This window comes from Stenella coeruleoalba (assembly GCF_951394435.1).
Source record: "Stenella coeruleoalba genome assembly, chromosome: 14".
Lineage (NCBI taxonomy): Eukaryota > Metazoa > Chordata > Mammalia > Artiodactyla > Delphinidae > Stenella > Stenella coeruleoalba.
In genome coordinates this window covers 53,118,835-53,132,662 of record NC_137160.1, presented here as the reverse complement: position 1 = coordinate 53,132,662, position 13,828 = coordinate 53,118,835, and the positions used below count along the sequence as shown (strand labels likewise).

Here is a 13,828-nt window from a genome sequence, read left to right as displayed (position 1 = left end):
CTATAAAAATATCAAATCACTATATTGTACACCTGAAACTAATATAACACTGTAAATCAACTATACTTGAAAGAAAGAAAGAGACAGAAAGAGAGAGAGAGAGGGAGAGAGGGAGGGAGAAAGAAAGAGAGAAAGAGACAGAGGAAGGGAGGAAGAGAGAAAGAGAAAGAGAGGAAAGGAGGGAGAGAGGAAGGAAGGAAAGGAGGAAGGAAGGAAGGGTTTACAGCTAAAGCCCCCAGAAAAGACTGACAATCAATGGATAAAGTTTGAGGTAATCCTAATTCATGAAATAGCAACTATGTGCTGGATACTTCTAGGTTTCTCAGGCAGGTAAAGTGAATGGGTTCTGAATTCTCTAAAAGGCAAGATAATCATTAATCATCAAGGGTCAGAAAGCGATAAGAGTGGACAGAAATTAGAGCTAAGGAATGAAGTTTACATTCCTTGATTGACATTGTATACCCAACTTTTTCTGTTTATGTATGAACTGCATTAAAAATTCACAAAGAGGGCTTCCCTGGTGGTGCAGTGGTTAAGAGTCCACCTGTCAATGCAGGGGACACGGGTTTGTGCCCTGGTCTGGGAAGATCCCACATGCCGTGGAGCGGCTAATCCCATGAGCCATGGCTGCTGAGCCTGCGCGTCCGGAGCCCGTGCTCCGCAACGGGAGAGGCCACTACAGTGAGACGCCCACGTACCGCAAAAAAAAAAAAAAAAATTACAAAGATTTTACGATATATATAACTCTGCCATCCTCAAATGGTTCCTTTCATTTAGGGGCTCTTCATTTCCTCTAGGGCCTCAGAGTCTCTGCTGAGTCTTCTGAATATGGTCAGCTAATGAAGCAAAGAGAGAGAAGGTGGAGTATCATACACAATGATGAAGAAACAGTCCTGGGAGTGGCAAACATTGTTTCCACGCACATTCTGTTTGCAGGAATCAGTTACATGGTCCCACCTATGTGCAGTGGGCTTGGGAATATAGCTTAGATGTGTGTTCAGGAGGAAAAAAAAAAGTCTGTGAGCATGAAGTTAGCTATCTGCCACCACTCACCCATCTCACAGAGCCTAGCAACGTGATATAAGCATTGTGCTTGTAAAAACCATAGTTGTGGTTAAATACTTCAGATTTTTATTTAAAATTTTTTCATCAACAGTTAAAATATAAAATTTCCATAGAGAATTAAAGAATTGTTAAAAACTTGGTTTCACTCATTCTTCTAAAAAAAAACATTCTCTGTGTGTCTGTTTCTCCCTGTGTGTCTCTCTGTAGATAGAAAGATAGATAGATAGATAGATAGATAGATAGATAGATAGATAGGAGATGTAGATAGATGGAATCTCTCTCTGTCTTGGATTAAGAGTAAATAAAAATCAAACCTCTGGTTTGAGAGGCTAACTGAGCAGATATTAAAGTCCCTCCCTTCTACTCAATATATAGACAAATTACAGATAAAAATAGAAAAATCAGTTTGATATTACTGATATATTAAAAGATGCCAGTATAAAATAAAATAATATATTCAAATTGATGGAAGAAAATAACATCAATCAAGATATAACATATTCAGTAAAATAATCATCAAGAGTGAGGGAGAAATAAGGATAATTTCAGATAAAGATGAAAGTCATTGGTCCAAATATATCATTAATTACAATAATTATAAACAATAAACTCTTACTGAAAGTTAGAGACTCTTAGTGTACATTTTTTTAATCCCTGTATACACTTTGTGGAAGAAAAGTGTAACTAAAACGTAACAGTTTAAGATTAAAAATGAAAGAATGGGAAAAGATGTAGTAGTAAATATTGTCCAAAGGAAAGCTACTATGGCAATATGAATATCGAATATAATTTTAAAATAATATATTAATGAGGGGAGGGGACACATATCCCATAACACAAAAACAAATTAGAGAGCAATTTGGTAATATCTCCTAAAAATACACACACTCAAAAACCTAACCATTTTACTTCCAGAAAAGTTATTGCATATATTGCAAAAGGAGATAAGTATAAAGATGTTCCCTGCAACATTGGGGGGTAATAGCAAAAACAAAACAAAATAAATCAACCCAAGACATGTGATATCCACTGAGTTTGTGCAGACCAACCAACTCCCAGCCAACTCAGGAGATGACCATACAGACGCATTAGTAAACCAAGCTGAGAGTAGCTGAAGGACTGCTCAGCTGAGCCCAGCCCAAATTACAGCCCCACAGAACTGAGAGTTCAAAAAATGGTTATGGATTTAAGACACTACATTTGGCGATGAATTATAACACAGAAAAAACTAAGTGATACACGCATGTACAAATGAAACTGTTTATGTAAGTTTTATAAATTCACAAAATAATGCTAAATATTGTGATGCATAAGAACTTGCATGGCAGAATTATACAGTACAGATAAAGCTATATATGTGAAGTTCATGACAATGGATAGCACTGGAATGAAAGGAGGGGAATACAGGTAGGAAGGGGTAAAGGGGCGATTTTAAGTTTACCTATGGAGGGGTTTTTTTTCCCCAAAACTAAAAAAAACTTTCCAGGAAAAAACATAGGAGAAAATCTTCATGACTCTGGGGTAGGCAAAAATTTCATGGATAGGACGCAAAACTCACAGTTAAATTAAAAAAGTTAAATTGGACTTCCAAGTTTAAACTATCTGCTCTTTCTAAAACATTACTAAGATAATAAAGACAAGGAAAATTGGGAGAAAATATTTACAATGCATGTATCTAACAAAGGACTTGTACCCAGAATGCATGTTTTCAAAAATAGGACAAATAACCCCATTTTTAATGGACAGATGGATGATGAAAAAGTATATAATATTCTCAACATCATTAGTCATCAAGGAAATACAAACTAAAACCACAATGAAATAGCTCCAACCATTAGAATAGCTAAAATTAAAAATACTGAAAATAACAAGTACTAGGTGAGGATATGGAGTAACTGGAACTCTAATACATTGCTGGTGAGAATGTGAACTGGTACAACCACTTTGTATAAATGTATGTCAGCTCCTTTTAAAGTTGAACACTTACTATACATCCCAGAAATTCTCCTCCTAGGTATTTAGCCCCCCCAAAAAAATAAAAACCTGGAAACAAATACCCATGAACAGGGGGATGGATAAATAAATTGTAAAATATCCATATAACTGAGCACGCTTGACAATAAAAAGAAATGATTTACTGATAAATGCAACAATGTGGGTGAATCTCAAAAACATTATGCTGAACAAAAGAAGTAAGATACAAACAAGTCATGATGTATAATTTCATCTAGCTAAAACTCTAGAACACAAATCTAATCTATAGTAACAGAAAGCAGATTAGAGAACTGGGGTGGGAAATTTCACCAGGAAAGTGAAAGAAAACTTTTGGGAGGTAATGGACATGCACTTTTTCTTGACTGTGTGGTGGTTACACAGGTATATACATTTACCAAAACTCACCACGCTAGATGATCAAAGTAGGTGCATTTATTGTGTATAAATCATGCCTCAATAAAGTTTTTTTTAATTTGAGAAAATGTGAAAATATCAATAATTAATTCTGAATTTTGAATGCTGTATCATTTACGGAGCTAGCAAGAAACGTGACAACCTCACTTGGAATTTGATGAAATTTTAAGGAAGGGAATATTAAAGGAGATATGGACAGAATTAAGGAAACCAAGCTGTATGTTGAAGCATTCAGGGACTTGCAACAACAGGCCAAGGCAAGGAGAGGTATCTTAATTACCTGAATCCAGATGAACACTAGGAGTCTCAAACACAACCTCTCTAATCCTCTTGGACACAGAAACAGAGCCAAGGAAGGAGGTAAGAGAGAACACAGACATTTGGATTTCTTAACACTATTGGAGAAGAGGTGCTAGGGAACAGTGACCACAGATGAGAATAAACAGGTTTTTTAAAAGAGGGAGGAAGAGGGGCCTAATAAGCCAAAATAAGGAGTTTGGTTTTTAACCAGAATTCACTTAAGAGTTTCATGTAAAAAATGCATGAAAATGATTCCATTTTTAAATGATTACTCTGCTACTAGACATGGATTTTTTTTTACTACTCTTGATTTAGAAAGAGTATGATTGCAGCATTATTAATAATTGCAGTAAAATTGTTATTATACATAAACTTCTGATGAAATGTTTTCTAGTTGTTTGTTTCTATTTTCTCCAGATTATTCTTTTTTAAATTTGATTAAAACTATTGACTTTATTATCTTAATTTAATCTGCTTCCCATTTGGAGATATTGTTTTCAGAAACATTTTCTCCTTCATTGACTTTTTAAAATTTCACCCTTTAATCCATCTGAAATTAATTTTAGTCTGTTATAAAGTATAGGCTATGATTGTGAGTGTGTAGCAAAGAAGCACTCAGCAGCTACTACTGTATCTTGCACATAATAGGCCTGAACGGTGATTTGTGGCATAAGTATTTGTCAGAGCCAACGGTTATAACAATTTGCCCACATACTTCATGTTATAGGCATCACTTTTTTATAAATTTATTTATTTATTTTTGACTGTGTTGGGTCTTTGTTGCCGCGCGCGGGCTTTCTCTAGTTGCGGCAAGCGGGGGCTACTCTTCGTTGTGGTGCACGGGCTTCTCGTTGTGGTGGCTTCTCTTGTTGCAGAGCACAGGCTCTAGGCGTGCGGGCTTCAGTAGCTGTGGTATGTGGGCTCAGTAGTTGTGGTTCGCGGGCTTAGTTGCTCCACGGCATGTGGGATCTTCCCAGACCAGAGCTCGAACCCGTGTCCCCTGCATTGGCAGGCAGATTCTTAACCACTGTGCCACCAGGGAAGCCCTAGGCATCACTTTTATCATTAATTACACTAGAGTATCCATAGCCCAGTGTTACAATAACAAGATGCAGTCAGTTTTCATTAATTTTTAAAATTCTGTTATTAATCATGATCAACCACCTAAAATTAACTTTAAAATAATGAGCTACTTTAAAAGTTTAATTGATTCATGAGTCATCTGTGAATTTTTAAAGGCAATGAGTGAGCTTTGTTGCCCTAAATACCAAGAAGAAACATGCTACTCAGAATGTCTCCTCCTTTACCTGGAAATGAACACCTTTGCAAATTATTTAACCAATGCCAATGTCCAATCACATGTTTTTATAGCTCAGAATCTTTTTATCAAGTACATACTAAAATAACCACAGTGGAGACATTTATGGTAAAGTGAAAAAAGTAAGCTGTTTCTCCAAGAACACCTCTGCTGCTCTTCATTATTCAATGATAACAAACACAAACATAATCCAGAAAAGTGCCTGGAACCAAATTTAGACTGAATGAAGAAATACTGATGGCATCATCAATAGCTATGTCTTAATTCCTCATCCAATTCATCAAATCTCTATACCATAAAATTTCTGCCTAGAATGATGGGGAGCCCCTCAGTTCCAGCTAACAGGCAAAGCCATCCAGGAAGGAGGCAGACCAGAGTGTCTGGGAGTAGCTGAGTCTACAGGAAAGAAGCCACAATCACTGGGCAAGAAAGAAGCTTTGAGAAAGCAAATCCCTTTCCCACTCTGGCCTTAAGCGTCCTTCCTTTTAGAATAAACACTCAGATTTAGGTTATTTCTAAGCACTTGGGGACTATGATGTTGAAGAAAAAGATAGCAAACATTCTGGGCTATTAGAACAAACCAGTGAATGACCAAGCACACAATCGGGCAAAGAGACAGCATTTGAATATGTCTCCAGAAGGCTCAAACGTAACATTCCAGGCATACCGACACCTCAAGCATCTGCTGTTGATGTGGGCAATGGGGACAGGTAAGAACAGGGAAGGTGATCCTCAGCATCACCTCAACATCTCTTATAAGGATGTGGGAAATGTTTCTGCAAGCAGAGAAGCAGTCCAGGTCAATAGCTATCAACCTTCAATGTCCCTCAACACCATCCCCAAACACAACTCATTCCCATCACACCTGCTGTTATTAGAAGCAGCCATTCAAAAAAGGTACATGCCCTTCCCCTCTCTACAGAGAACATTTCAGAATATTGGTGAAGATATTTCTAAAAACCATGTAAAACATGTAATGGATGTACATATTTCTGCTTTGAATGGATAATACATTTACATAGTACAAAATGTAAACAATACCAAAGGCTATACAATGAAAAATAAATCTTCCTCCTATGCCTATCCCCAATTTCCCTCCCCAGAGCCACACAATTACCAATTTCTTGTGCATCTTTCTGAAGATATTCTAATATAACAGCACACACAAACTATAAACATATACTTCTTTTTATACAAATAGTAGTATATGTACTACTACATAGTTGAAAAACTTCCTCATTTTGCTTTCAGCTGGCTAGGATTCCATTGTATGGCTATATCATAGTATATATCACCAGTTCCTACGAAATTTTGTTTCCAATCTACTGCTATCACAGACCAGGCTACAGTGAGCATCTGTGTGCGTTCATTTTCTGGTACCTTTGCGAGTAAATATGGAGGATAAAACCCTGACAGTAGAATTTCAGGGTTAAAATGACTATATTTGTAATTTTTATTACAGATCATTTGGAAGACAAACAATAGCTGATTATAGCTACTTCCATAACTTTTAGCCAGATCTCGGTTCAGTTTCTACTTTTGCCACTTACTTTTGTCACAACTAGGCAAGTTAGTTCTTTCTAGATCTCAGTTTCACCATCTGAAAACAGGAATAAGAATTGTACGTGTTTTACAGGATCATTGTGAGGAACTGGTTAATAAATACATATAAAACTCAGAACAGTACCTGATACAAGATAAGCACTCAAAAAATGTTAATTCTTCTTATTATTCTCTTATTAGCTCATATCACATAAAATACAAGTTTGCATTATTGAATTGTTTTAATCTTTGCTAATCTAATAGCATTTTCACCTAACTCACTATGGTTCTCATTTATCTTTATCTTCTATTTTGAAAGTACTTAAGTAAATTTTAATAAGTTTGAGTCATCTATAATTTCTTTTTGTGAACTGTTTATGACCTGTGCTCTTATTTTTATTGGATTATTGTTGCCTTATTAATGAATATAAAGTCTTTACATATTAAAGAAATTAGCTTTTTGCCTATGAAATGTTTTTTTTCTAAATTTTTTGTTATTTTTTTTTTTACTTATGGTTATTTTTGCCACAGAAGTGTTATTTTCAGTTAAATTTACGGAAAAATTCTTGTATGGCTTCGGGATTTTATATGACATTTTTATATGACATTTATATGACAAATGCTTTCTTATTTGAAAATTATTTAATTTTCGCTATGCTTTAGCTTAATACTTTTATTATTAATTTTTTACAGTAAAATCTTTGCTCCATATGAAATTAGGATGGGAGCCAATTTTATTTTTCTCCAGATGGCTATTCAGTTGTCTCAGCACCATTTATTGACTAATTCATCTTTTGTCCCCTGATTTTTCAATACCACCTTTAACACACACCAAATTCACAAATATATTGAGCCTATATCTGGACATTTTACTGTTTTATTGAACTATACATTATTTATACAAGTGCCAGTACCAACCTTTAAATTACTATATAACTATAACATGTTCAATATCCTGTAGGACTAACTATCCTCAGTGAGTACATTCAAAAGCAATAATTTTTATTTCCTTTTTTAGAATTTCCCTAAAAATTATTTTTATTTTAACATAAGAAAGTTAAAATAGTTTTTGTAGTTCATATAAAAATCTCTTAGTATAGTTATTGAGGAGAATTTTAAACATACAGTTTTACTGGGAGAGAATAAACATCATAATGATATTGAGTTTCCCTATCTAAGATGAGAAAATACCTTTCTATTTAAGTCTTGTTGGGTAACTCAGTAGTATTCTAAATTTTCATTCACTTTAATGTTTTATATTTTTTATTAAGTTTATTCCTAGGTATTTAATCTCTTTGTAACTGTGGTTAATAGGTGCTTCCCTTCAATTATATTTCTTCATCTTGTCTTAGATTGTATATAGGAAAACAGTTTTTTCTTAATATACCAACCACCTCACTGAATTTTCTTATTGTTATAATAGTCAGGTAACTCACTTGGGTTTTTAATACATACAACCATATTACCTGCAAATATTTTGTCTTCTCTGTTATAACTTCTACACTCATTTTTTCTCTAATTTTATTATGCTAGCTGGACTTCATTAAGAATGGTATAATGAACATCTTTCTCTTATTCCTAAATGTGAAGGAATGATTTCTAGATGTTCTAGATGCTGTTTTTTTAAAAATATGGTACAAAATTATGTTTTTATTATGTTAAGGATATTTTATGTTGGTATATTACATTGTATCAAGAGTTTCTTACCAAGAATGGAAGATGAATTACATCAAATACTTCTTCAGCTATAAAGAGATGATCCTGTGTTTTCTCTTTTCATTTATTAATTTGGTAAGTTATAGTATTATATATTTTGATATTGAGCTATACTTATATGTATACAGTCCTTAACTCAGCAGCAATCTTTACTGGCTCTAGGATTCTAATCTTTCATTTTTGTTCTATTCTTAAGGGGTTTTTTCAGGATATTGACTAGGGCAAAAATTCCCCAAATGCTACAATGTGTTAAAAACACTAGTGCATGCTTTTCACAGTATTTCAAAGGGCGTAAACTACATGCCAGAACAAGTTGGTCTGGAAGGACAAGGACCAGCCACAGCACATTTTCATAGATCAAGTTATCATCCTTGATCTAGAAAACAGGGGTTGGGGAGGTACGGTTGGTTAGGAAAGACAGAAAACTGAAGCCTAACAGAAAAATCTTATCAGTAAAACAAAAGTAGTAGATCTACTTTTTCACCAGGCATCAGTGACCTTGAAGCAGAGGTCAGGAAACAAAAAACAACAATTTAGGACACTTAGTCTTGGAGGAAGAAGCAAAAATTAAAGGTTTGTGTGAGCTAGTGAATTCTAGTTTGCAAAGTTTGCAAAACCTTGTAGAAATAAAAGTTAAATGAAATCATCAGTTTTTTTTTAATTTTGGGTTCTAAAAATGATACCTACTGGAATTGTGAAAGAGTTATTTCCATATTTTGCAGGACATTATACCACTTCGTGACACTCATCTTCTTGGGTTCTTCAGTAGTATTCTTGTTAACAACTCCTAATATAAATCAATTTCATCCTAAAAAATAAAAATGTAAAAACTAGGAGGGGGATGGAGAGCATATTTTATTTCTTGAGTTACTATTTTTTTCCAAATTGAACACTTATAAGTAAAAGTCATGTCCCTTAACAAAATTAAGACAGATCCTCCAAGGTAGAAATGGAGGAGGAATATTTATGGGAGGAAGAATCACTGTGAATCTCCAAGCACCCAGAGTTCCCTTCCCCTGGAAATATCCCAACAATCACCTTTATCAACAGTGTTTGACCGTGAAAGACGCTATTTTCTTTTCTAAAGCTCTGCCCAAATGATTATATAAGAACTTTGGGTTTCTTTTTTTTTTAATTTCCTAAGCATGAATGTAATAAAGCAGAATTAGTCAAACAAATTTTTAATAAGAAATTAATATTAACAAAACGGAAATAAAGTTTAGGAGTTACACACACCTAGCTATCCTGGCTTATGGATATACCTTGTTCTCAGGAGCTGTCAGGCTATATCTCATCCTTGTGGGCCACTATAGGAAAAAGAACACCTCAAGGAGTTTCCATATTTCAAGCTCCAATCCCCATCCCCAAATTCCTCCTCTCACTTGTTTCCATATTATTTCCATCTTGAATTATCTCACATGCCAAAGGAGAAACCCCACACTACAAAGGTCACTTGGTCACCAGGCCTCTTTCTCATAGCAAGGATACCAGGAAGAACAAGAACATCAAAAAATAAGGTGGGAGGAAGGCATTTAAAAAATGATTTAAAATGTATCTCATGGAAGAATTCTATTTCATTAGTGACTTGCATTAGTAAAATGACTTTTCCTATTTCACTTAAATTGACTATTCTACTTTCTGGGAGTTAAGGAGGAATTATTATTGGAGGAGGAGAAATACAAAATGGTACAGAAGCTGTGGGGGTTCCGCCAGTGTTACAGTAAAGCTGTTTTTACTACACTCTTTGTTGTACACATCAGTGTGATTCCACAATTACCAGCAAAATCCTAACTGATGCCGCTAAAACTGTTGGCAATAACCTACATCACTATCAAGTCCCCACGGAGTGACTCCTTAAGCTTAGTGTTTCAGTTACCTCTCCAACCAATTCCCCATGGTCATCAAAACAGGCTCACTCCATGTTACTCTTTCCTACCTAAGAAAAATTTATACCAAGGGAAGTTTTTTGGGGTTTTTTTTTTGCGGTACACGGGTCTCTCACTGCTGTGGCCTCTCCCGTTGCGGAGCACAGGCTCAGCGGCCATGGCTCACGGGCCCAGCCGCTCCGCGGCACGTGGGATCTTCCCGGACCGGGGCACGAACCCGTTTCCCCTGTATCGGCAGGCGGACTCTCAACCGCTGCGCCGCCAGGGAAGCTGTAGCCAAAATTTTTTAAACCAATTTTAAGGGGCAAGAGACAATGTGTAAGTCATATATGACATATCAGAAAATAATTTTTTAATGAAAAAGAACAGATGGTAAAAACAAAATTATTTGGGACCCTGTCATATGAGTAAGTACAAAGATAACAACATGCTTTGAATGATATATTTGTGCATTAGCATTGTCAAATCTGTGAGATAAGAAGAGGCTATTTTCTCACTTTGGTTCCACAAATAAGTTCAGAGAAGTTATGTGAGTTTCCCATACAGTCATACAGCTGTAGTGGCATTAAATTAACAAGACTGAAATGTGCACCCTAAGTCTAGTGTTCTTAGATACCAACTGCAGCAATGACCAAGGTAAAGAGAAGGGATTAAGAGCTAAAACAATTATAGACAACCCCAGGTAATTTTGGACGTGAATGTGAAATTTGATCTTATTGAAATTAGGCAAGAAAAGCAGTACAGAGAAGGACAAATGGGGCCTTCGATAAATGAGAAAGAAGTGTGATAATCCGGCAATCTAAAAAGAAGTGCAAAGGAAATGATGGGGGCTCTAGCAAAGTTCAAACACTGGTAGCGAATGAGGGAGAGCTTTAGACTATCATATGTAACTGCATGTCTGTTATAAGTAAGTGCGTAACTCCAACTCAACTAAACTTTATATTTTACTTCCATTACTTTTCTGCATAACACAAGAAATACACATTCTAAAGATACCAAAATTAAAAGATAATTGCCAGGAGTTGCGCTATCTAGTCACGTAAGACTGAATTAACTACTCCACCATAAATAACTAGAAAAGTGGACAAAGCATATGAAACCACGGTTTTCAGAATTGGGAAATAGGCAGTAAAGAACTATAATCCCTAAAAGTAGATTAGAGAGGGAAAAAATAGGTAAGCCAGACAATCATCTCAGCTTTCTGCCTGGAAGCACTTTCTAGATTATTAACCCACAGGGGAGAAACGGAAACAGAGTTTTCCAATAGAAACAGACACCAAAATACTGAGATGATAAAATTATCAGACAAGGGCTACAAATGAAAAACATAGTGACTTTGATTGAAGAAAGGACAAATGAAAGTTTCCAAATTGAAGTACAGAAAGAAAAAGGGCTGAAAAAAAATAGGAACAGTCACAGAAATCTCTTGGACAAAATTGAGAAACATATAAGTGTGAGAGGAGTTTCAGAAAAAGGAAGGGGCAGAAAAATATCTGAAGACATAACTGACAAAATTTTTTCAGATCTAATGAAAATATAAACCTAAGATCCAGGAATCTCAATGAACTTCAAGCAGGATAAACACAAAGAAAACCACATGAAATCACACCATAAACAAATTATTTAAAACTAGTGATAATGAGAAAATTCACAATATTTAATCAGGTATTTTTAATAGCTGATTAAAAATCAATAAACGAAACTCTACTAAAATAGACAAATCCACACAACTGATAATCAGTCACAATTTTGTTAAAATTTAATTGGAAGTAGTTTGGTCTATAACATTTTTATTTTATGTTACCTTGATGTGGATTACTAGAACACGAATGCATAAAAATAAAGATACTGGCTTTACCTTTCAAGAATTTATGAGTTATCTTGCTTTATATAAGCCTGAGACTGTAGATTTAAATTTATCTTTTGAGTAGGAAATAGGATTTTTAAAAAAGAGATAAATACATTTTAAAGATAAACATGTTTCCATGTAAATTAATTTTAGAATAAAACTCAAGAAGAGCACATAAATACAAAAAAATCTTTGAAAAGTATTTTCCAAATTGAAAAAAAAAAAATCCTGGGCTTCCCTGGTTGTGCAGTGGTTAAGAATCCACCTGCCAATATACAGGACACGGGTTCAATCCTCTGTCGGGGAAGATCCCACATGCCACAGAGCAACTAAGCCTGTGTGTCACAACTACTGAGCCTACGCTCTGGAGCCTGCAAGCCACAACTACTGAGTCCATGTGCACCTACAGCCCGTGCTCTGCAACAAGAGAGGCCACCACAATGAGAAGCCCATGCACTGCAATGAAAAGTAGCCCCCGCTCACCATAACTTGAGAAAGCCCGCACACAGCAACGAAGACCCAACGCAGCCAAAAAATAATAATTAATTTTAAAAAAATCCTGAGTCTGTCATAAGACTCCAGAAACAAAGAATTTTCCTTAAACTATACCTAACAAGATCTCAAAATGAGAAGGGAAATCATTACATTTTTACTGTGCTGAAATGTTTTCAAAATAGGACATATATTTTCTGCTTAAATTCTTTTGTTATTCTACGTACCAAGAATTATTTTGTGATATGACCAATGTAACTTTAACAGAGATATACAGCTTGGGGTAAAACATTTAAAATTTATCTGATATGGGGGGGAAACTTTGCACGAAGTAACAAGAGATGTTTAAAAATGAAATTAGTATTCTTAGTCATTATTCCTAATAATTTCAGACACATAAATAAAGGTGAGCCTCAAACTATAAAGTTTATCTAGGGATATTATAGTAAATATAACAGTTTCTGAGAAAGGAAAAATTACAAAGACATGAATCTCCAAGGAGAGGCAGCATGAGAACTTTAATTTATATTATCAACAGCTATTATCAACCTGTGTCCAATTCAAGGAAACAATCTTCACAAATCTATGTTTATAAAACTCTTATTGAATGAATTATCTGTTTAAAATATAATTGAGGATGATTATGAAGAGGTGGGAGTGGCCACAGCATAGTTTTTGAATCTCTCAAAATTCATGAAAAATTAAAAGTAGCAAAAATAACATCTCCTAGAGACAATGAAAGCATAACCAAAAAATATGTTCACAGAACAGATAAACTGTAATTCACCTGTGTAATTAAGAGGCAGGGGCTTTGGGATTCACAACCATACCAGAATCACATTGATTGAGAAAGGGTGATTCCTCAAAGGAAGGAATACTGGCACACAGTCAAAAAAAATTTTTTAAAAGATGCTTGGCTACTACATGCAATGGAGTGCTGGTGAAAAAAAGTTCCTGTTTTGTAGCATTTGCTAATTACCATGGTGTAAATACTCCCACCGTAGCCAATTTTAAGCTACCAATATGACATCACTAGATGCTGAATTGGGGAGAATCAGCTCTCATGAGCTCCAGCACACTAACACTACATGTCAACAAAACGATGACACTTAATTTTTGAGACAGGAAATAAAATGGTAATTCATTTCTTCTGAATTAGGAAGTAAACTCCAAAAAATAAAAAAGGCCCTACCCCTAAACCAAATATCCAAATGTTTCTCATATCCTGGCCCTGTGAATCAGTTCTTGAAT

General features: G+C 35.1%; 1 protein-coding gene across 16 annotated transcripts in view; it reads right to left on the bottom strand.

Annotated features, from left to right (window-relative positions):
• The window catches only part of LOC307197500 (uncharacterized protein), a 254,047-nt gene that overhangs the window by 60,741 nt on the left and 179,478 nt on the right, over positions 1 to 13,828 (bottom strand). For 3 of the 16 annotated variants that reach the window (XR_013831425.1, XR_013831429.1, XR_013831430.1), the window contains 2 exons: positions 9,038 to 9,158; positions 6,643 to 6,692 (listed from right to left, as the gene is read on the bottom strand). The exons of 12 other annotated variants lie outside the window; for them this stretch is intronic. The gene's annotated coding sequence lies outside the window, so the exon portion shown is untranslated. The remainder of the gene's footprint in view (positions 1 to 6,642; positions 6,693 to 9,037; positions 9,159 to 13,828) is intronic. One more of the 16 variants, XR_013831426.1, reaches the window with a different exon arrangement.